The 25161-nt window shown below is 37.6% G+C and overlaps 1 protein-coding gene across 4 annotated transcripts in view; it reads right to left on the minus strand.

Moving 5' to 3' along the window:
• Nucleotides 1-9517: 9517 nt before the first annotated feature.
• The window catches only part of BBS12 (Bardet-Biedl syndrome 12), a 68079-nt gene continuing 52435 nt past the window's right edge, over nucleotides 9518-25161 (minus strand). For 2 of the 4 annotated variants that reach the window (XR_002072390.2, XR_008421693.1), the window contains one exon: nucleotides 9518-9642. The gene's annotated coding sequence lies outside the window, so the exon portion shown is untranslated. Of the gene's footprint in view, nucleotides 9643-23153; nucleotides 23273-23292; nucleotides 24330-25161 lie in introns of those variants that run through there. The other 2 variants (XR_008421692.1, XR_008421691.1) reach the window with 2 other exon arrangements.

Genomic DNA, 25161 nt, shown 5'->3' on the forward strand with positions numbered 1-25161 from the left:
TAAAATATCAATGTAAAATTCTGCCCACATGTTTCAAAATTGTAAAACACAATAGTTTAAATTCTAGCCCAATTAAAAAAAATTAATGTTTATTTATTTTTGAAGGAAAGAGAAACAGTGGGCAGGGAAGGAGCAGAGAGAGAGGGAGACACAGAATCCAAAGCAGGATCCAGGCTCTGTCAGCACAGAGCCTGATGCGGGACTCAAATTTACAAACCATGAGATCATGACCTGAGCTGAGCCAACTGAGACCCCCAAGTGTCCTGATTTGAGCATAATTTTGAAAACTATACAACAGTATTGTAAAATTCATTTGGATACATAAACATAAGAATAGCAAATACTTTTAATTATAGAGAAAAAAACGTAAATGACTTTTGAATGGATTAACAAGATTACTAAATATCTTCAGTGGAAAATTAGGCATTATGTAGGTATCTGATTTTATGGGGTCTCTATACTTTTCATTGTCTTTGAGCAACTTTACAACTCTTGTAAACTATAGATAACTGTCATGGACTGAATTGTGCCCCTCTCTCTCCCCACATTCTTATGTTGAAGCTTTAACCTCCAGTGTGGAGGTTGGGCCTTTTAAGGAGATAGGGCCTTTTAAGGAGATAATTAAGATTAAATGAAGTTTTAAATGTGGGGTCCTAACCCAATAGGATTGGTGTCCTTATACAAAGGAGAGACACCAGGAGTGTGCACAGAGACAAGACATGTTGAGGACACAGCAAAAAGGCTTCTTTCTGTCTGCAAGTCAAGGAAAGAGGCCTCACCAGAAACCAAACCTGCAGGACCTTAATCTTGAACTTCCAGCCTCCATAACTGTGAGAAAGTAAAATTTCTGTTGTTTAAACCCCCCAGTCTGGGGTCTTTTTTTATGGTAGCCCTGGCAGACTAATAATAACCAAAAATATGCAAATGGAGTATATCTAGTGGATGAACATTGATTTCCCTTCTGTGATGGTTAATTTCAGGTGTCAGCTTGGCTAGGTTAAGGTATGCCTGCATAGCTAGTAAAACATTGTTTTGGGGCATGTCTTTTGAGGGTGTTTCCAAAAGAGATTCACATATGAATCAGTAGGCCAACTAGAGAAGATTCACTCTCAATAATGCTGTGGGCATCATCCAATCCACTGATGGCCGTATAGAACAAAAACGTGAAGGAATGGTGAATTCTCTCTCTCTCTCTCTTTGAGCTGGGACATCCATCTCCTGCTCTCAAACATTGAAATTCCTTGTTCTCAGGCCTTCAGTCTCAGACTAGGAGTCACATCATGGTCCTCCCTAGTTCTCAGGCCTTCAGACTCAGAAGAAGCTAAACCACCAGATTTTCTAGTCCTCAACTTGCAGATGACAGACTATGAAACTTCTCAGATTTTGTGACTATGTAAGCCAAGTCCTATAAAAATCTCTGATACATCTATATCTATATATCTTATTGGTTCTTATCTCTGGAGAACTCTGATTAATATACCTCTTCTACCTATGGAATGTATTTGTAAAATCATTTCAGCATTCCTTGTGCCTTGATATGTGTGACTCATTGAATTTTCTTTCAAACCTGTTTTCACATCCTATTGGTTTCCACATTAATTAATGAGGTAATATAAACTCTATATCTTATGAGATAGAAATGTTAATATTCACATTTTGTCCACATGGGAGTCCTGATTTTACATTTTGAAAAAATTATCCTTTAAAATAATAAGAGTAATGAGGAGAAACTTGCCCTCTATAGATATTGAAATGTATTATAGGTTTCCACCACTATCCAAAAGTAATCCATTCCTGTGAAACTTTTCATTAGGTCAAAATGATGTAAAGTGAAGGAGCAATTACTTTTAATGTATTGTAGAAAATTTTTGCAGTATTCCCAGACCTAAAAAATAAACATTTAAAGCCTTTTCTTATACTCTAGGACACATTTTGCTAGTACATGCACAAAATAAACAGACATAAAGCACAGATGCTCACAGAGTTCAAAGCTATGGCAGCTTGTTGCTGAAACTATATTGACTATAGTTTCCAAGAAAGGAGCTTGATGGTACCACTCTGGCTGCTGGGGGTTTGCATGGCTTCTATAATGGCTTGCTACAAAACGGATGCTGAGTGCAATCTTCTCTTTTCACCTTTTTTTCATGAAAGTGAAAATCATCTTCAGATTCCTTTTAGCTACTAAAAACAAGTACTAATGTAGGTCTTTCACAAAAGCAAAGTAGCATAAGAACTTTCAAAAAGTGGGGGATATCTGTATAAAACTATTTTATATAAGACATTGTGAACTGATGCATGCAGTGATCAAAAGATCAATACAAGGATTAAAATTTCAGAGGTATCTAAAATGATTATAAATGAGCTGCCATGGGAACAATATTTTTAAAATGTTCATGTCAAGGGACACCTGGGTAGCTCAGTCAGTTAAGTGTCCAAATCTTTTATTTATTTATTTATTTATTTATTTATTTATATTATTTTTTTTAATGTTTATTTTTGAAAGAGAGAGACAGAGCATGAGCAGGGGAGGGGCAGAGAGAGACGGAGACACAGAATCCAAAACAGGCTCCAGGCTCAGAGCTGTCAGAGCCTGATGCAGGGCTCAAACCAGACCCGTGAGATTATGACCTGAGCTAAAGTCAAACACCCAACTGAATGAGCCATCAGGCACTCAAGCATCCAACTCTTGGTTTCCACTCAGGTTATGATCTCACAGTCCTGGGACCAAGCCCCGCATTGGCACTGTCAGTGCAGAGCCTGCTCGGGATTCTCTCTCTCCCTCTCTCTCTGTTCCTCCCCTGCTCATGCACATGTGCTCTCTCTGTTTCTCAAAATAAATAAATAAACATTGAAAATAAAATGTTAGTTTCGGGGTGCCTGGGTGGGTCAGTCAGTTCAGTCAGGTCTGATCTCATGGCTTGTGGGTTCAAGCCCCACATCAGTCTGTGTGCTGACAGCTTGGAGCCTGGAGCCTGCTTTGGAGTCTGTGTTTCCTCTCTCACCCTATCCCACCCACACTCTGTGTCTCTCTCTCTCTCAAAAATAAATAAAAATTTAAAAAAATTTTTTTTAAATAAAATGTTAGTGTCAATATGTGATGGGGATTAAGGAGTGCACTTATGGGGGCACCTGGGTGGCTCAGTCGGTTAAGCGTCCGACTTCGGCTCAGGTCATGATCTCGCGGTCCGTGAGTTCGAGCCCCGCGTCGGGCTCTGTGCTGACAGCTCAGAGCCTGGAGCCTGTTTCAGATTCTGTGTCTCCCTCTCTCTGACCCTCCCCCATTCATGCTCTCTCTCTGTCTCAAAAATAAATTAAAAAAAAAAAAAAGTTAAAGAAAAAAAAAAAAAAAGGAGTGCACTTATGATGAGCACTGAGTGATGTATGGAATTGTTGAATCACTATTACCTGGAACAAATATAACACTGTATGTTAACTGTACTGGAATTAAAATTAAAAACAAAAACAAAAACAAAATGTAGAAACAACAAAAATAAAAATAAAATAACATTTTTGTGTCACTAGCAATAAAAAATGCATGTCAAGTAATAAAACTCCCCACAAAGAAAAACCCAGGACCAAATTCAGAAATTCTTCCAGGGGCACCTGGGTGACTCAGTCAGTTAAGCATCCAAATTTGGCTCAGGTCATGATCTTGCAGTCTGTGAGTTCAAGCCCTGCATTGGGCTCTGTGCTGATAGCTCAGAGCCTAGAGCCTATTTTGGATTCTGTGTCTCCTCTCTCGGTCCCTCCCCAGCTCATGCTCTGCCTCCCTTGCTCTCACAAATAAATAAAACATTAAAAAAAAATTCTTCCAAGAACAGAAAAGAAAAGAAGGTAATACTTTTTAACTCATTCAAGAGGCTAGCATTATAGTAAAATCAAAACCAAAGACATCACAAGAATACAAAACTACAGACCAACATTTCTTGTCAATATAGATCAAAAATTTTCAACAAATTACTATCAAACAGAATCTAGCAACATAAAAAAAAAAAAAAAGAGTCATACATCATGTCCAAGTGGGATTTATTCCAGAAATGCAAGGTTGGTTAAACACAGGAAAATCAGTCAAAGTAAAACACCATATTAACAGAACAGTATATAGGTTAAAAAACCATGATCATCCCAATGGACATTTAAAAAGTACTTAACATAATCCAACACCCTTTCATGACAAAAACAAAAAACAACAAACTAGGAATAGAAGGGGACTTCCTCAACTTGATAAGGACATTTATGAGAAACTCAAAGCTAACATAATACTTACAATGGTAAAAAAAAGAAAAGAAAAGAAAAGAAAAAGAAAAAGAAAAGAGAAAGAAAACTTGCCTCCTAAGATCAGGAATAAAACATGGATGTTCACTCTTGCCACTTCTACTTAACATTATAGTTGAAGTTCTAGGGGCGCCTGGGTGGCTCAGTCAGTTAAGCATCCCAATTTGACTCAGGTCATGATCTCATAGCTCATGAGTTCAAGCCCCATGTCGAGCTCTGTGCTGACAGCTCGGAGCCTGGAGCCTGCTTCAGATTCTGTGTCTCCCTTTCTCTCTCTGTTCTTCCCCTGCTCATGCTTTGTGTGTGTGTCTCTCTCTCAAAAATAAATAAACATTAAAAATAATAAAAAAAAAAAACCCATAAGATTCTTAGAAGAAAACATAGGTGAAATCTTTGCAACCTTGGATTAGACAATGATTTCTTAGATGTGACGCTAAAGACACAAGCAACAAAAGAAAACAGATAAATTGTACTCCATCCAAATTGAAAACTTCTGCACATTACACTATTGAGACAATGAAAAGAGCCCAGAGAATAGGAAAAAGTATTAGTAAGTCATATGTATGGTGAGAATCTACTCTCCAAAATATATAAAAAACTCTTACAACTCAACCCAACTTAAAAGTAGGCAAAGTATTTCAATAGACATTTTTCAAAAAAATATATATATAGAATAGTGAATATATGAAAAGATGGTCAACACAGTCATTAGGAAATTGCAAATCAAAAGCACAATGAAATATCACTTCACACCCATTCAGATAGGCATAATTAAATTTTTTTTTAATGTTTATTTTTGAGGAGAGAGAGAGAGAGAGAGAGAGAGAGACAGAATGTGAGCGGGGGAGGGGCAGAAAGAGAGGGAGACACAGAATCTGAAACAGGCTCCAGGCTCTGAGCTGTTAGCACAGAGCCCGATGTGGGGCTCAAACTCATGGACCGTGGATATCATGACCTGACCTGAAGTCAGACGCTCAACCCACTGAGCCACTCAGGCGCCCCCAGATAGCTATAATTTAAAAAAACAGAAAATAACAAGTGTTGTCAGGCTGTGGAACAATTGGAACCTCTGTACATTGCTGATGGGAACATAAAACTGATACAGAAAACAGTCTGGTAGTTCCTCAAAAAAGCAAACATAGTCACTATATAACCTAGCAATTCCATTTGTACATACATATACAAAAGAAATGAAAACATATGGTCACATAAAACATATATCACATAAAAATAAATCAATGAATGTTTATAGCAGCATCATTTATAATAGTCAAAAAGTAGAAACAACCCAAATATCTATCAACTAGTGATTGGAAAAACAAAATGTGGTATGTTCCTACAATGGAATATTACTTGGCAATAAAAATAAGTGAAGTACTGATACATGCTAAAACATGGATGGACCCTAAAACATTATGCTACATCCAAGAAGCCAATAGAAAAGCCCACATATTGGGGTACCTGGGTGGCTCAGTTGGTTTAACATCCAACTTCAGCTCAGGTCATGATCTTGCAGTTTGTGGGTTTGAGCCCCATGTCAGGTCTGTGCTGACAGCTCAGCTCGGAGCCTGGAGACTGCTTCAGATTCTGTGTCTCACTCTCTCTCTGCCCTTCCTTCACTTGTGCTCTATATCTCTTCTTTCTCAAAAATAAATAAACATTAAAAAATTTAAAAAGAAAAGAAACCACCACATATTGTATGATATCATGTACACAAAATGTCCAGATATTATGGATATGTGTATCCACAGATACACAGAGCAAATTAGCAGTTGCCAGAGACCAGAAGAAGAGAGAAACGGGGAGTGACTGCTGATGGGTATGGGTTTGTTGTTATTGTTTGGAGTGATGAAAAACCTCTGGAATTATAGTGGTGATAGTTGCACAACTTTATGAATATCCTAAAAACACATTGAATTGTAAACTTTAAAATGGTGAATGTCGTGGTATATAAATTATATCTTAGAACAAAGAAAGAAATGCATGATAGGATAAAAATGAAAATTTTCTCCCCTAAAATTGAAAGAAAAAAAGAATTGATATTAGCCAGTGTTGTCAAGGATGAGGAGAACTGGAGACTTCATGAACTGATATAGGATAAATATTGTAGCATTTTGGAAGTGCTGTTTAAAAGTATGTGCATTGAGTCCTTCAATTTTTGAAATTAAATTTCATTTCAGCCAACAAATTTTGGTGCAAGAAATTTAAAGAAAAATATCATCTATGTATATGGTTGGCAGCCTTGGTGTTCATTATAATACCATTCATTAATAATGGAGAAAAAAATGAGAGATCATCTAAATAAAAGTGAACAAATTAATTTGAATAAATCATATTCATACAAACTAATGTGTTCCATGTAACTATATGGATACTCCCAAATACATATTAGAATGAGATATATTAAAATGTTAGTACTGGGGTGCCTGGGTGGCTCAGTCGTTTAGGCGACCGACTGACTTCGGCTCAGGTGTCATGATCTCACGGTTCATGGGTTCCAGCCACACGTCTGGCTCTGTGCTGACAGCCTGCTGGAGCCTGCTTTGGATTCCTCTCTCCCTGACCCTCCCCTGCTCACGCTCTGTCTCTCTTTGTGAAAAATAAACAAACACAAAAAATTTTAAAAATAAATAAATAAATAATAAAATGTTAGTACTGATTATTTTGGGTGGTCAAATTATTTTCATTTTATATAAATAACCTCTGGCTACTTACTATCACATAAAACTTATAATCTAAAATTGTATCTTGTTTATTTACTTGTTTTCTTATTTATTATCAGTCCCTTCACTCCAATAGAATGCAAGATTCTTTACAGGAGGGATCTTTTTACCCTAAATATTACTGTATCTTTGGGCCTTGTGCACTAAGCAGGACCTGAACAAATATTTACAAATAAATGCATGCATTAACATCATTTTAAAAAGTTGTTTTTGAAAACTACTCTTCATCTACATTATATATGGATGTGGTCAATGACTGTGGAACTCTATATGCTGTTTTTTAATGCAATCACACTATACTTATTTCCTTAGAAAATCTCACTAACATGCAGAAGTGAATGCATTCTAAAACCTAGTACATCAAAAACAATTTTATCATTTCTCAAGTCATCATTATTACTATCAGCTGTGATATAGTAGAGTGAGCCACTCTATTTTATTTCCAAAGAGGTAATAAAAAGATTATTGTTTACCTTCTATGCTCAGGTAGCAGATTCTGATCTCACCAGAATAATGTTCTGTGCTTTATGTTGACTTCGTGTCCTTGATTTTGAAAAACAAATAATAAAACAATAAACACCCCAAAATTCCTGAAATAGCCAAGGCTTAATTGTGTTACATTTGGCAATTTTTATTCTTTTTTTTTTTTTTTTTTTTTTTTTAAGAGAAAGTACAAGCAGGGAAGAGGGGCAGAGTGAGAGAGAGAGAGAATCCCAAGCAGGCTCCACACTCAGTGCAGGGCCCAACATGGAACTTGATCCCACAACCCTGGGATCATGACCTGAGCCAAAATCAAGAATTAAACACTCAACCCACTGAGCCACCCAGGCACCCCTGGCGATTTTTTTTCTTAAATATTGTATTGTCACTCTAACTAAATAGCCAATCTATAGTCATTCACTGTTTTCAGGCATCTATATGACTCTGTTAATCAAGTGACTAGTCTCTTCTCATCAACTCTTTGATTTTGCTTTCCCAAATTCAACCCCTAAGTTCAGAAAAATTAAAACTTCATAATGGGCAAAGGAATATGAAGTAGTTCATAGAAAAAGAAATATAAATAAAATATATAAATACATTCTAACTACATAATCTTTTAAAATATATAAATGAAATATAAAACATTCGAGTAAAAGAATTGCACATTAAGAATGAGATATATTGCTCTACTTCTCAAATGGGCATAGTCAGAATGTTTAATATATAGCATTAGAGAGTAGGAGGAAACAGGCACTCTCTTGTCACAGCTGGTGGGAGATCAAATTGGCAATAGCATTCAATATTTGAAACACATATGCCTTTTAACCCAGCAATTTCTTTTCTAGGAATTTATCCTATACACATAGTCATATATGTGTCCAAAGATATAAGAACATATGTACTTTAGCTTTGCCCTTGGTTGCAAAAGATTGGAATTAAGCAATAAAAAGGGTTATCAATAGGGGCCTATAAAAGAAATTATAGTACAGTCATTAATAATTTTTTTTTTGAGAGTCTATCACTACCAGATGAAATTCTGGAATGAACTACTGAAGTTTGTTTTTTGTTGTTTATTTTTTGTTTTTAAATGAAGTCAATCTAGGGGCTCCTGGGTGGCTCATTCGTTTTTGCATACAACTTTGGCTCAGGTCATGATCTCAAGGTTTGTGAGTTCCAGTCCCACATCAGGCTCTCTGCTGTCAGCACAGAACCCTCTTTGGATTCTCTCTCTGCCCCTCCCCTGTGTGTGTGTGTGTGTGTGTGTGTGTGTGTGTGTGTTCTCTCTCTCTCTCAAAAATAAATAAGCATTTTTAAAAAATTAAGTCAATCTATATGTATGGCTATGGAATGATCTCCAAGGTATATTGAAAATGTGAAAAACATAAGATATGCTGCCATGTGTATAGCGTGCTTTCATTTTCACGATGGGAAAGACAGGAAAACATGCATGTACCCACAACATACATGCTTTTATAGGCATAGAGTATTTCAGGAATGTCTGTCTCTGGGGAGAACTGCGGACTAGAAATTGCAAAAGAAGACTTCTTAATTGTCCTGTTTTTGTACTACTTGATTTTTAATCATATGCATGTAACTACCTTTTCCCATTTAAATAACATGTTTTATAATATATATAGTAAGAAAAATATGATAACTTGATATGAAATTCCTTTAAAAAAAAAAGTAAATGCACAGGGTCCAGAATGTAAAGATGCTGTGTGTCAGTCATCTCTACCTACATCCTGTGGGATTCCAGGGCACAGCTCCCTGGTGACTTCTGCACTCCCTAGCTCCCTATAAGAACACGCAGTTAATAGAAATCAGTAGGGCAAGTAATCTCCAAAGACACTAAAATAACTGGGGTTTACAAGTAGATATCTAACGACCAGATGATTGGAGGTTACAATTCCTCTGAACTGTAACAGATCACATCTGGAAATTTACATCTTAAAGGGACACTGACAAGATAGATGGTTTGCAAGACTGGGCAACTCTGATTACCATAATCATGTATTGTGGTGATCATGCAAATTCCCATGTAGCATCAGGTTCTTTTATTCAAAGACAAAATTAGAGTACATTACAACAGGAAGTTACAGGAACACTTTTTCCTTCTGTTCTCCAAATAGAGTATCCACTCAGGACTCTTCCTTTGTTAGTCTTTCTGGATACAAAAGAAAAGATCACTGTAGGGGTCTTCCATCTTTACAATTCAAAGATTCTTTCTCCTTTCTTGGAAATACTTTTTATTTTCCCAGAAATCTTCCCAAACATTTAACTGTAACCTGACCACATATGGTCAAAAAGCAATGCATACCAGATTTAGAAATATTATAAACTCCAACCCACCCAAACTGGCCGGTTATAGTTGTTCTTATTTGTGTTCAGAGGACAGGATTGAATATTTTTTTCTTTCATCAGTGAGGAAGCATCAGCTTTGTCTATAGTCCAAGTGTACTATAACCTCAGCCAAAACTATGACTTTGTAACTGTCCAGCCAATGACCTCAAGTCTGACCTACAGGCAATCGTCTCCTGGGATGAAAAAGGTCATTTAAACACCTCAGCCCCTAGTCACTGGGAGAGTACAAAATTTTATCTCAAATTAGTATTCTTAAGGTTAAGGTCTCACAAAATTAATACAGAAAGAATGAGTAATGATTAAAAAAGAGAGAGAGAAAGAAGAAAGAAAGAAAGAAAGAAAGAGAAAAAGAAAAAGAAAAACTGGGACAGGAGTTCACTAGACTTGAAAATTTCAAATGTTTTGTCAATATTTCTTCTATGATAAAAATATATTTCATTATAGGTGAAGGGGATTAAGAGTATACTTAATCATGATGAGCACTAAATAATGTATAGAATTGTTGAATCACTATATTGTATACCTGAAACTATTATAACACTGTGTGCTAATTATGCTGGAATTAAAATAAAATAAAAATTTAAAAATGTATTTCATTAGGAGTGCCTAGATGGCTCAGTGGGTTATGTGTCAGAGTTTTGATTTCGGCTCAGATCATGATTTCATGCGTTGCGTGATCAAGCGCCCATGTAGGGCTCTGTGCTGACAGTACAGGGCCTGTTTGGGATTCTCTCTCTCTCCCTCTCTCTCTCTGTCCTTCCCCCACTTTCTCTCTCTCTCTCTCTCTCTCAGAATAACTCAAGAAACTTTTAAAAAATGTATTTCATTAATTTTAAACTTTTGAGAACATCATGCTTTCTGAAAAGCTAATGTTTTGGCCAATAGTTTACTAATCGAGAAATGAAATTATAGTGAAGATTCAATTTAGAACCACTGCAACTCAAAAAGACTCAGCTAAAGTTAATGCACTTACTACTCATGCAAAAGGCTAAACAAACTTGGAAAAACATTTTGACTATTACAAAGACAACTATTTTACAACCTTCGCATTACACATATACACAAATAGCAAAAGAATACTAATTTCCAGTACTGCATCTCTCTACTTAGTGTGTCTATTTCGAAAAACAGTTTAAGGTAACTTGTCTATTGAAGACAAAGAGTTCAAAATTATAAAAATAAGCAGGCAGAATTGTACCAGAAGCTAGATCTTTACATTAATCAGTCACTGAATTATCTCTAATCTTCCTGCAGACAAGGTAATGAGAAAAAATGAGCGTGTTCTAAACTTTGTGCTGTTTGATAACAGCTCACTGAAAAGTTCCTGACTGGCATGAATTCTTTACAAACCTGTTAAGCAGCGTCTTATAAAATGAGCAGTGAGTAATATAAGGGCCAATGTAAGTGAACTGTAATTTTACCAAAGATTAAGAAAATGTTCTTCAGATTGCCTTAATAAAGCAGAATTCGATATTCAGTCATAACTCTGTAAAAGCATTTCTGTAGGGGATTAAAAAATGTATTTCAGGAACATTGTATTCTGTTGATCTAATTTAAACTAGGACAGATTTTAGATAATTTGGAAAGGTGGTTGATTAATATGTTCCTTAAGTCTTCTCTCTTAAATATCAGTTATCTTGAGTTCAATTATATACTTATTATTATCATTTTTACAACAGTAAGAATGTTCATGACAATAAACACAAAGAAGGAAATATTGTTGCGGCAATTATCATTTAGTAACATTTTGCTGGGACATCCTTCTTAGATAAATGGATAAGGATAGAGATATGTTTTGGGTGTTTTTGGCTTTGTTTTTCAAAACTGGGCCATACTGAACCCACTTCTATACCATTATTATTCATTTGCCAGTGTATTATGAACATCTTTATATGTCATTAAGTATTTTCCTGTAAGTTTGTTCTTAGTGCCACCACATTATTCCACTGCATTTGGTATACCAAAATTTATGTAATCCACTGTGGACATTTAGGTAGTTCTCACTGTTTAAATTATATTTTATTGCATAATTCTGGTTACTTCTTAGGATCAATTCCTTGCATTTATTTCCTTTCACAAGACTCCTTGAACTTGTAATTATTTATGTAATGTCTATTCACTGATAGAATGTGATTTCTAGCCCTTGATATAGGAAACATTCAATAATACCTTTGAATAAATGAATATTTTCAGAGTTTGGGTACATTGTATCAAGCTGGTTTGGAAAAGTTGTGTCAATTTGTACCTTTCCCAAAAGCATGGTGAAAATCCCCTTTTTCTACATTCTCTTTATCTCGGGTAATTATCTTAAATACAATCATTGAACTATTTGACATGGAAAAAATAGCTGTTCACTGTTGAAAGTTATTATAACTTTTAAAGTTATTATAGAAAATGAACACTTTTTTCATGAGTTTATTGAACATTTATATTTTTTGTTTTTTGATTCATTAGTCTTAAGTGTGGTAAGTACTGAGGCACAATCATTTCAATGTTATCTGAGAAGTGCCCAAAACAGCAAATTCAAAGCACTGTTTGGTCTGTTACCAGATAGGCTATAGAGAGCTTGTGCTCTCTCACTCTCTCTTTTTCAAAATAAGTTAAAAAAATATATATCTATATGTGTACATATATATATATATATATATATATATATACACATACATACACATACATACATTGACCAATTTTTTTGGTCAATTATTTTGCCTTAATTTTAATTTATTTTTTTCTTCTAAAGTGTTTGTTTCCCCTCAGAGTTCCCTGTTCATTTCTCTTCCCCATTTCCTGATCCACTTAGAATAAATTCCAGTGTGCAATCATAGCCACATCACTGGTATTAAGTACTCTTAATGACATCAGTGTGTAGGCTGCAAAAAGTATCTAACTTTTGAGCGGGGTTAGTCATGCAATTTGTGTGGCCCTGTCTTCACTTAAAGCCATCAGATTAAAACAAAACAAAACAAAACTACATCACTCATATAAAGCAATATGATACAGATTTCTTTATTTTTTGCAGTTGCTGAAGGGTATCAAGTCTCTGGAGAATCTACGATCTAATTCACACCCATAAATCACAGGTCATGGCTTCTGATGGGTGGTGGAGTCAGTGCCTAGGGTTAGCTCATTCTGATGTTTCTAGAGCTCTTCTTATATTAAGATTAACACATTCAAAGAGTAAATGTAAGCTAACAATGCAAGACTACTGTCCACAGGGTATTTTCAACGTCACTGTTCACACATAAAATGAAAAGGGAGTATAATAGCAATTGATGATACTGAAACTGAACTTTTTAAGAATCATAGGAAAAAAGAAAGACTATGTGTTTGAGGTATTATATAGTTGAGACAGGTTGTCTTGCATGGGGTAGATCAATAAGATCTGTTATTGCACAAACCTCAAGTAGACCCTCAGGATTTCCTGTTGTCAGGAAATCCAACCATATTGTATAGGTCCATCAACTCTTTCAATCTCTAAGACCATTTCAACATTTCTTTTTTCTTGAACTTCCAACAACCCCCACTTTTAGTCGACACCTTGTTTGCTTCTTATTTTACCAAAGATGATGAAATCAATCAGAATATAATTCCTTCCCTTCCCACCACGAAATAACCAACCTACCTATATCTGCTCTCATACACTCTATCTGGCCCCGGACCTGTCCTCTGCCCCCTCCCACCTAAGCCTTGGGTCACATTTCCTCTTACTTGAAGGAATTTTCACCAGCATCACTTTTCCTCCTTTTCACTAGATTATTCCCATCAGCATAAAAATATATAGGTCTTTTTCCTGTCTTCAAAAAGGACCCTCTCTTCCCTTGACTCCACACCACTTTTCAGATACTACCCATTTTCTGCTTCCTTCTACAGCAAAATTCCTAGAGGGCTGTCTAATGTTTGTCTCTTCTACTTCCACCCATTTGTTTCTCTGTTTTAGACCTTTGATTTCATCTATTGCTTAAGCAACTGTATGACAACAAGTAATGAATACAAAAAAAGACTTCACCCAAATTCCCCTAGCCTCAGACATCAGTTATTCTCGTTTGTGTTCCCTTCTTATTTTGTTCATTGGCTAATGTCTATTTATGCTTTGCACTCTTGCAATCATAGTCTAGGAATATTTTTATATTCTATTCTCCTTACTTACCATCATAATTTCCTATCTTTCTACATTATTTACAGAATTCATATTTTAAGAATTAAATGTCATCAAGTTGGTATGTGTATACCTAATTTCGCTACCCACTATTCCGGGTCATTTAGATGGTGTTTTCCCACTGTTACAAATATGCTGTGGTAAAGTACCTCATGTACATAATTTACTGATAACTTTTGTGTGAATTGTTTCTTCATGTATATGGTAGAAGAGTCATTTAAAATGTGGTGTAAGTATCATGCGAAATACTGGCTGATATTCTATCTACTATGGAAAAAGTATAAGACCCTATATAGTATCACATCCTGTTGAGCTGGGATGGGAGGATGGTTGCCTCATCTTTCTAGTTATACCTCATCACTGTTACTCATGGTTTTTTGATGTATCCCTATCAATCTTTGAACTCTTTTTTATTTTCTGTTACATACATGAAATGTTACAGACTTACCTTGCACTTTTCTTGCCCCAGTCTTGGAATCAAATATATCTTCAAAGACCTCTGCTTTTTTTTTTTTTTTTTTGGTTGGTTTTGTTTTATTATTATTATTATTATTTATAGATAATATTATTTAGAAACTGAGATCTAAACACTAGGTATGCTCAGTGTTGCAATGACACTGTTCTCAGGCCTTCTCAACTGAGAGAGCTAGGAAATATATGTCTACATATATGTGTGTGCACACACGTATACACACATGCTATGGAAAGCACGAAACCACTGGTATATTTATTCTAATCTTATAACTACAGGGTTTATTTCAGTTTTATCCCTTTCCATATTTGTATCTTCTTATTCTAAGAGTAGGAAACCTGGCTCCCATTAACTCAATATATTTGTTTGTTGGATCAACCCTCCATGTAATCAATCTCTTCTCATCACCACTGTCCCCTGAGGGGGCACTCTCCTCACCTCATTCTGCCTGCAATATCCCACGTTGGGTGATTTCTCCCTTGTACAGATGCTGTCCTTATCTTGCTTGGACTCCACTTACCATACCACTGCTACCACCCCTACTCCATGCAGATGTTTTTCTCATCCCTCTTGAGCTCCACCTCCTTGTGCTGGGCCACTAACATCCACTGTCCAGTGTGAATGCTTACTTTTGCTCAACTCTACCTATTGTCTTTGAGACCAAATTATTTAGACAAGAAAAAAAGCAGGCAGGCAGGCAATTAGAAAATAAAGTATATATATATATATATGTATATATACACACACACACGTGTGTGTGTGTATATATACATATATATACATGTATATATACATATATATACATATATATACATGTATATATACATATATATACATGTATATATACATATATATGTATATATATGTGTGTGTATATGTATATATTCTAATACTCCCACTTCCACATTTAATGCCTTTTCTCTTATTACTTCTTCTATTATTTTTTTTTCTTATTACCAAAACAAGACGTACAAGTAACACAATGCTGACAAGTGCAGGGGAGAAAAAAACTTTTACTCTACCCTCTAAGGTTCACTGGAGGCCTGCAAACTAAACTGACAGAAGACAGATTAACAGGAGATAAATCATATGTTTCTTCACTTATGTTAATATTTTTAGGTGCAAAGTGGTTCCATAGAAAGGAGATGAAAATCCAAAGGGGCAGTTAGACCTGGGGGTTTATGTATCATTTTAACAAAGGGCAATAAATTGTGAAGAAGTGAATAGACAAAGGAAAAGAGGGTTTGGGCTCCTAACAGTGGTAAACTGTGGGAAGATGCTTAGGAAGTGTATAGGTGATAAGAGTTGTCTAGTAAGGGTTGTTATTATTATTTCTAGCTTTTCAACATTATATGAGCCAGGAATTTGGTTTAACAGGTAGACTTGATTAAAATTCTTCCATCACTTACTAATTGCATCACCTCAAAACAAATTCATCTGAGTCTCAATTTCCTTTTCTATAAAATGGGGAATATAATAGTATCTCATAGCTATTTTTAAAGGAGAAAATGAGGGGCGCCTGGGTGGCGCAGTCGGTTAAGCGTCCGACTTCAGCCAGGTCACAATCTCGCGGTCCGTGAGTTCGAGCCCCGCGTCAGGCTCTGGGCTGATGGCTCAGAGCCTGGAGCCTGTTTCTGATTCTGTGTCTCCCTCTCTCTCTGCCCCTCCCCCGTTCATGCTCTGTCTCTCTCTGTCCCAAAAATAAAATTAAAAAAAAAGTTGAAAAAAAAAAATTAAAAAAAAATAAAAAAATAAAGGAGAAAATGAAATATTATATACAAAGAATGTAGTACCTGTACATAGTATTTGTTTTGTTAATTTTTCCTCACTTTCCTCAGCTGTGAAACAGGCATACTATAGTATCCATCTCAGCAGTTTCTTGTAAGGATTGAGTTATTCCATGTGAAGTGCATATAATAAGCACTCAGCAAATATTAACAATATGATTATCAACTCTAAACCAATACAGAGCTGTCTGATTGATAATGAATTATCAATTAAAGCCCAAAAAAGTAAAAGACAAACTTAGTATTTATTTATAAACAGGGAAAAGTGCTTTAAAAAACTTGCAAATGTTTCTATAGGAGGCGAGGACAGGTTTCCTTAAAATGTGCCACTTTGGCATATTGATTATTTTGAAGGAAAAGTTACTTAAGAAACAGCCAGTACATGGGGGAACATTCTGGTCCCCTTTTGTCTCCAAAAAGCAGAAAATAAATATCCCATATGAAAGGTACTCTCCCTATACCAGGAGGTAAAGAGACATCCTTTTCACCAGAGATAGGGAATTTGGAGCTAAAAAGGCTGTATAAACAAACCTTGTTACTTTTACTCATTTACTACCTCAGCCCAGATTCTGTTTAGAATACTTTATTAACTGGAGCTCCCAAACATGTTTCCTTTGTCCTCTTAATTCTTCACTTACTGTTTCTTTGTCTAGAAAGTATAAAAACTGCCTGCCCTTGGTTATTTCTTTAGATCTCAATTTCATTATTAGGCCTCCACGAGCACGTAATTAAACTTTGGTCTTTTCCTCCTGTTAATCTGTCACAAGTCAGTTTAATTCTTAGACCAGCTAGAAGAATCTTGAAGTGTAGAGAAAATTTTTACTCTGACAAATTTCTTTGACCCAAATATTTGAAGCTAAGGATTATGTGTCTAAGCTTCAGTTTACACTGGTGAGTTTCTGGAGTTGTACTTTTTATTTAAAGTACAAAGCCCATTTTCAACCATGCCATTAATTCTAGTTCTTAAACCAAAATAACAATACTTTTTTCATCTATATTTCTTAGAATGAAGAAAAGTAATATTTTTCCCTTTACTTATTCCATATTACTCTTTTTATTTAACTGTCACATATATTTTGAACTAAATTCTCATATCTTTTAAATTCTAGTAGTAGGCATTTGGGACCTAGGCCAAATATTCATTGCTACTTATTTTAAATATCTTGAACAACTTTAGAGTGGATTCTCTTCCTATTCTTTTCCATCTTATTCTCTTCTCCAGGATCCAGATTCTGCAAGTCTGGACATGCCCTCCTAAGCGCAGCCTTAAGCGAAGTGAAGTGATCTAGGGATTTCCCCTACTGAGCACAAAACTGAAACTTCTAAAACCTCTCATCTTGATTTCTTTCCACATTCATTTTCCATCTGCCTTTCTGGCACACTGCCCCCTCTTTAGCAAACTTGCTATCCTTCAAGTATCTCCAAGGTGGGACCTACAGTTTTCTGTGCCTCTTATGGCCATGGCAGGGTTACACCCTCTCTTTTGAAAACCTCTTTGTTTCAGAGGGTCTATTCTTTGGTTGGAGGCATCCACTGCCTCAAGGAGGATTAGAATTATTAAAGCAGGAATGCAAAAACAAAGAAACAATTATTGTTCAGCTTTTATGTTTCAAGAATACATTGTGAAACCCAGAGCTGGAACAATAGTTAAGAAAGAAAAGACAAAATCAGGGCTTTTTAAAAGAGAAAACATTTTTTTAGTTCCAAAAAAGCTAGTTTTAAGTATCAGTAAGAAGAATCCCCTAAATGAAGTTTAACAGAAACAATATCTTGTAGAAAAAGTAGATGAAGAACCACCCAGGCCACAGACTAGAAAAGCATTGCTCCAGCAGAGGAGATGAAAGTGACTCAGAGGAAATGGCTGGCATAAGGGTCAGAAAAGGGGCTTGTTATACTTCCTTATGGGATTGAAACCCCTGGGGACAATTGAAAAGAATCTACCAAAAAGTTTTCAAAATACCAAGACTGGAGTGTGTCCCAAGATGTATCTCTGGGATGGCAGTAAGCCTCAGAAGAGCCATACACACCTTATTCCCTAGCAAGGTACAATGCATAGTCAGTGCTTTCCAGGCCCTGGGAGGAAAGAAAGGGTTGAGAGAGAAAGAAAGAAAAAAAGAGAGAGAGAGAGAGAAAATGGGCTGCATGGCTTTCAGGGTAGGATGCAAACATGCTACCCTGGCTGCATCTGGGGATCAGATGAGGTCTCCATTGATCAGTTATGTCTCAGTTGATGATGGCCACCTGAAAACCAAATGGAATAGCACATCTATGTGGCACAAGTGTCAGTAACTGCTGATAAATGGAGACTGCTAGATGATTGAGTGGTAGACCCACTATGTAGAACACTGGCCTAATGCCTGGATACCTTAGAAGCTTCTGCTAGTAGACACTGTTGGTCTTATCCAATCCTCTTCATTTGACCAGTACACCATCCTCAGTTGTTGTGAGGGTTGGCTGATAATAGCTCACCCTTTGGAGCCACCCTTCTCCAGAGAATTGTCCTCATTAAGGAACTACCAAAACTATCTGGGAGGTCACCTCCACCCCATCCCAACCAGCAAATCAATGGCTGACTGACATGGGTACAAAAAACTGTCTCTCTTGCCTCAGGGGTGTCAACTTTATGGTGTCATTCACAGTCCAGGGCTCACTGGCAAGCCAAGGCTAGATTTCAGCAGAAATCTCATTGTACTTAGCTTCTTCCTGAGGTATCCTGCTTAATCTCACCTCCTTACAACTTTCTTCTTCTTCTTCTTTTTTTTTTTTTTTTAAAGTAGGCTCCTTGCCCAATGCAGGACTTAAACTCACAACCCTGAGATCAAGAGTCACATGCTCTGACTGAGCCTGCCAGATGCCCTTTACAACTTTCTTCTATGAGCACTCCCTCAGTCACTTCCAGAAGAATCTCTGCTTCAGGCTCTGCTTCTAGGGAATCTAACTAAGACACTCCCCCAAACAGATGTCACTTTGGAAGAATTGAGGGGTTGGGGAAAATTTTTGAATGACTGACCAAGTGTAAATTTGAAATAACTAAGAAACTTACTGAAATGATTGAATTTACTGGAGTCAACTAGATTATGTTTTGAGATATCAGGTGACACATGTAGGGGAAGAAAAACTTTTCTTATACCCTTTTAGGTTTCATAGCTGGGGGTTCTATGAATTAAACTGACAACAAACAGATTTAACAAAAGAAAAAAATACAAATTTATTAATTTTAAGTGCAGGGGACTTCCTTTGGGAGTGAATATCCAAAGGAGTGGTAAGATTTGAGCTTATATACCATGTTACTATGAGGAGGGGCAGGGGGCACTTCTGGGAGAACAAATGACTTCCTAGAAGGGAAGGCAGAAGGCATTTACAGAAACACAGATGTCTTTTTGGAAGATAAAAGGACCCTTAGGAGAACAGATGGGAGATATGACAGTTTGTGACAATATTTGGGTGTGGTGTCAACTTTTCAGCTTCTCTCTGGGAAGAGATTAGAATTGCCTCTGGGGACACTTATGATAGTTAAGCTCAAAATAATTCTTTCTGTTTAATTTTTAAAATTTTATTTTAGAGAGAGAGAGAGAGAGAGAGAATGAGCAGGGGAGAGGGGCAGAGGGAGAGAGAGAGAGAGAGAGAGAGTCTCAAGCAGGCTCCATACTCAGTGCAGAGCCCAATGCTGGGCTCGATCCCAGAACCCTGGGATCATGACCTGAGCTGAAATCAAGAGTCAGACACTCAACCGACTGAGCCATCCAGGCGCCTCTAGCTCAAAGTAATTCATATGTCAAAAGGTAAAGACTAAGTTTAGTTATAAGAAATTTAAAATGTTACATTTCCTTCATACCAGAGGTTATGCTATAAAGCATTGGCCCTGTTATACCTAGAAGACCCTTACTTCTCTTCTTTCCCTGTTGAAGCTCTTCTCATCCTTCACTGTCCAGATCAGCTGCTGCTTCTCTACAGCACCCACTTTCTTTATTAGCATGTTTCTAGTGTCACATCAAAATACAAAGACCAGGAGAGGTGGACACAACACAATACAAGACAAAACTGAGTGCATTCCTTTGCCAGGAGAGAAAGAGCCATGTCACTCAAGAAGTAACTTGAACAGGAATTTAGGACAAAAGGTAGGAGGAGGCACAGAGGAGGAAAAGTAACATTTTAAGTTTCTTATAACTAAACTTAGTCTTTACCTTTTGACATAAGACAGAGGAGGAAATTCACCAGTGAAGCCTGAGTTCACACTCTGGTTGGCTCACAAGGTAGACTGTGAGTTCTTCTTTCCAGCTGATATCACATTGGCCCTGTCATGGCAGGGAGCACCAGTTCTCAGAGCTCCTACAGCTCTTGCAGTTCTCAGAGAGGTCCAGGTCAGAGTACATTGGGCTTTCTAGCATGTTCAGGTTTGCATGGTGGAGCCTTGGCTAAGTTTTTTCTTTAGTTGTAGTTAGTAGTGCCCATGTTTACTGGAAGCTTGTCAAATGAGCCCCAAGTTCTCACGCAATTTTGCCTCTCTCTACAAAGATTAGCACAGCAGTTTGTTCACAGAAGCTGCATAATAACTGGTTAGCTGTTTCTTGCACAACATAGCCTTAACAGTGGCTGCCATATAGCTCCAGAAGGTTGATGTGAAGCGGGATCTCTGTTCTCTCAGATCAGAGGAAGGCTCACTTGTCTTTTATTAACCCTGAAGAAATTATCAGCATCACACTACCTAAAACGCGGAGTCTGGCCCAGGCAATACATTGCAACGGGGTGAAAAAGGGAATGGTAGCAATAAGATCTGGGAGGTGCAGAGTGAGCAAGGGATCCAAGTACTGCGGGGGAAGAACAGACAGGTCATTGCCTCCCTGGCACTAGTTTGGCATCATGGTCTATTGATCCCTAGGAGGCCTGGAGTCATCAGCTGTCATTGTCTATTGTGATGACAGGAATTTTAGGAGTTTTGGCAATGGCAACTGTGGGGAATAAATGGGTAATTGACCTTTCATGAACTCTCTCTAGATAATGATGAACTGACAAGGAGTACAAACCAGCCAGCAAAGTATAAAATAGCTTTTCAGATCACCTAAACAGTTTAGGTCTTCGGAATAGAAATCTTTATCAAGTGTATGTTATGCTTTTTGTCTTTTTCTTTTTTTAAAAAAAATTTAAGGGGCGCCTGGGTGGCTCAGTCGGTTAAGCGGCCGACTTCGGCTCAGGTCATGATCTCGTGGTTCATGAGTTCGAGCCCCGCGTCGTGCTCTGTGCTGACAGCTCAGAGCCTGGAGCCTGTTTCAGATTCTGTGTCTCCCTCTCTCTGACCCTCCCTGTTCATGCTCTGTCTCTCCCTGTCTCAAAAATAAATAAAACGTTAAAAAAATTTTTTTTAAAAATTTAAGTTTATTTATGTATTTTGAGGGAAAGAGAGAGTAGAAGTGGGAGAAGGCCAGAGAAAGAGGGAGAGAGAGAAAAATCCCAAGCAGGCTCCTCACTGACAGCACAGAGCCCTCATGAACTGTGAGATCATGACCTGAGCCGAAACCATGAGTTGGACACTTCACTGACTGAGCCACCCAGGCACCCCTACTTTTTGTCTTTTTCAAAGAAAGTATGCCAAACATATTTAGCCTTTTCTATGATTGCTCAAAAGCATCATTGACCGGGTAGATTAAACTCTAGATTGGCCTGCACTCTACTACTGTCTGCATGTGTGGTTTTGTTTGCTTGTATGTTTGTTTGTCTACTTTTGAGTTTTCCTCTCAGTCTCCTTCTTCTGCTAGTCTGTCAACCATCCCTTTATCCTGTTCTCAGTGTACCTACTTGTAACAAATCTCTCTTTGTTTGCTTTTAAATCTGCTGAGAGTTTGGGTATGAGGTGATTATAATTATGAAAATCCAGAACAAGGACTGCCAATACCTAGCATGAGAGCTATTCTTCCCCATCACTAACCATGAATCATTAAAACCCTGGATGTGGCCTCAGAATCTTTCACAAAAGATGCTCCATCCAAGTAGCTCCTATCAATTGATAAGAATTGATGCGAATTGATAGTATTCGGCATGGGAGCTGAATACTATCTCCATGGGGATGGTGTTAGTAGTCAAGTCCTGCAAGAAATAAATAGCACCTCAAACTTGGGTGATTTGAAGAGAGTTTAATACTCTATTTTCATAAGTGTGAGTAGGGCTTAAGAAGCCACACCCTACCATACCCTGGAGTTAGTACCTGTGGGTCTGAAGGAGAGGGAGAAGTTACTGGAACCTAGACCTAAGTGCTGCCAGGAGCTATGGTCTGGGTGGGAGGCTGCAGCTAACTTACAAAGACCCTGCTGGGAGGGAGATGTGAGAATAAATCCTTGACCTCATTTACCTTGTATACTCTAGGGTCTTTCCAGTTCTTCCAAATGGCCAAACCCAACTGGAATCCAGAAGGCAAGATAGATCCCTTTGATGCAGTTCATGCTGGTCTGCCTCCCAGGGCACAGAGCAGGATGGAGGAAGGACACAGGGGCATCTGAGAACCTCTGGCACAGAGGGGAAATGTACTTTCTGGGATACTAGAGGACTGGAAGCAGAGCGATCCTCTGGGGTCACCTGGGCATGACTGAACACTGATGTGTCCTACTGGTGCTGCATTTGGTTCAGGAACCAGGAAATTCTGATTATTTATAAGCCTTTCATTAAATGTAATGACAAATGGGGTTAGTGTATGTTCCAGAATGGTAATTCAACACCTATTATAAAAGGACAGGATTGTAGTCAGAATTATGTTTCTGGGTGGAAAAACCCTACCTTGTATGGACAGTGTCAGTTTTTTCTTCTTGTTCCTTTCCCACCTCTTCTATCCCAGGGATTCTGGGTCAAGGAGAGCCATCTTGAAATATGCTACATCTGTTTCCACTTTGTAGCCTCCTAATGTCCTATGAGATTTTATATCCTTAGCTCATTAAATGGGAAGTTAGTTGAACATTTATTATGTGTAAATGTGGGTATAGTTTACCGTTGTGAGACTAGAGCTAGGGAGAAACATTTCTTCATCTCTGATCTAGAGTAAGATTAATTCAATTTTGCAAATGAATCAATTTTCTTTTATGTACAACCCATAGACTCAGTTGAATAAGTATAATGACACTGATGTAAGTTGTTCAAACTATTTTTGCTTCTTGGTTCTTCACTGTATTCCAGATAGTGGAGGTTGCTGGAGAGCCAGGTTCAAAATAGGTAAGGAGCTACCAGGCTCTCTCCTCTGGGCCTATAGCAGACTTTAGGCACCTTTATTATAAAATGCTTTTTTCCATCCCATTTCACTCCTTACCTTCACCACTGAACCTTTTCAAAGACTCATCTACACCTGCAAGCTACATCCAGACCCACCGCCCTCCCTATTCCCTACACCATTATTAGTCTGGATATTCCTTCCCACACTGTGCTGAACAGTAGATGTCAGTGGTTAGATTTTTTGGCTCTCCTCTGGTATAGGATGATGTTGTCATCACTTCATCTTGCAGTGTTCTTGTCTTTGGATCTCCTTTTTCCTCCTTTTCCAGGAAAAGTTCCTGGTGGCTGCTTCTCTGCTTCTGTTATTACTGCCTATTCCTTTTTCTGCTCTCCAAATACAGCAGTATTTCCCAGTTCCTTTCCCCAGCTCCTCTACTAAGCATTCCCGTTCTTACTTGCATTTTTTTAGAGCACTTTCCATACTTTCTTCTTCAACAAACATCCACTCTCTTTGCTTCAATTACCACTGCCCTGATGTGACTCCTAGATTTACAAACTTTGCCTCTATCTGGGTGCATAGCCCTCTCATCCCCACTTCTCTGGTGGATATGTCCACCTACATAAGTGGCCAGCACAAACTAAACTAGTCCAAGTCGAACCCACTATGTTCCCTTGCAAATGATTACTTCTGATGATTTACCTTTGAGCACCCTGGCTCAACACATTGGATTTTTTTGTTTGTTTGTTTAGTGGCTTTCTAGAGACTTTGTCTGCTGCCCCTTCTTCCTCAAGTGCTGTCCCATCCCAGCTACATGGCCATGGTCTTCCAGGATTCTGCCTTCTCCAGCCTCAGTTGATTGGTTCCAGGGTAGATCTTCAGTGTGCTTGGGAAGAGCAATAGTGCGCAGTGGTGAGTCAAATTGGGCTACTGTCTGCTAAGTTGCACAGGTTTTTCTAATTATAAAATCAGTATAGTAATAGCACCTACTTCAAAGTACTTATATGAATATTAAATGAGATAATACATGCAAATTGCTTAGCAACTCCACCTAAGCTAGTTCAATTTAATCTGCTGTTATCTGACTGTAACAAGAGTAACTAACACTTTTAGCTCCAAAAGAGGCTTCTGATTACCAAGTCCTAACAATTCTGCTTCTGAAATATCACCGGCTTTGTGTCATCTTGTTCATTTCTATTGCCTCCTTTGTTTTTCTGGGCAATGCAAGTACCTAATCAATCTCTGTAGCTATAGTCTAACCCACAGTCTCATTAAAAAATGTTTTTTAAATTTATTTATTTTGAGAGAGAGAGAATGAGCAGGGGAAGGGTAGAAAGAGAGAGAGAGAGAGAGAGAGAGAGAGACCCAAGCAGGCTCCACACTCAGCACTGAGCCCCACACCCATAAAAATTATTTTTTGGGGGGGTTGCCTGGATGACTGAGAGTTGGATTCTTGATTTTGACTAAGGTCAGGATCCCAGGGTCGTGGGATCAAGACCTGTGTTGGATTCAGCATGGAGACTGCTTGAGATTCTTTCTCTCTATTTCTCCCTCTCTCTCTCTGTCTCTCTCCCCCTCTGGCTTTCTCCCCAATCATGCTCTCTCTCTCTCTCTAAAAAAAAAAAAAAAAAAAAAAAAAAGACACCTAAAAAACAAACTAAAAATGCTTTCTTGAACTGCTACTTGAGTATGCCATGTTCTTCCTCCAGAACCTCCAA

Source organism: Panthera pardus, unplaced genomic scaffold (genome assembly GCF_024362965.1).
Source record: "Panthera pardus isolate Hobbes unplaced genomic scaffold, ASM2436296v1 HiC_scaffold_13, whole genome shotgun sequence".
In the NCBI taxonomy this organism is placed as follows: Eukaryota; Metazoa; Chordata; class Mammalia; order Carnivora; family Felidae; genus Panthera; species Panthera pardus.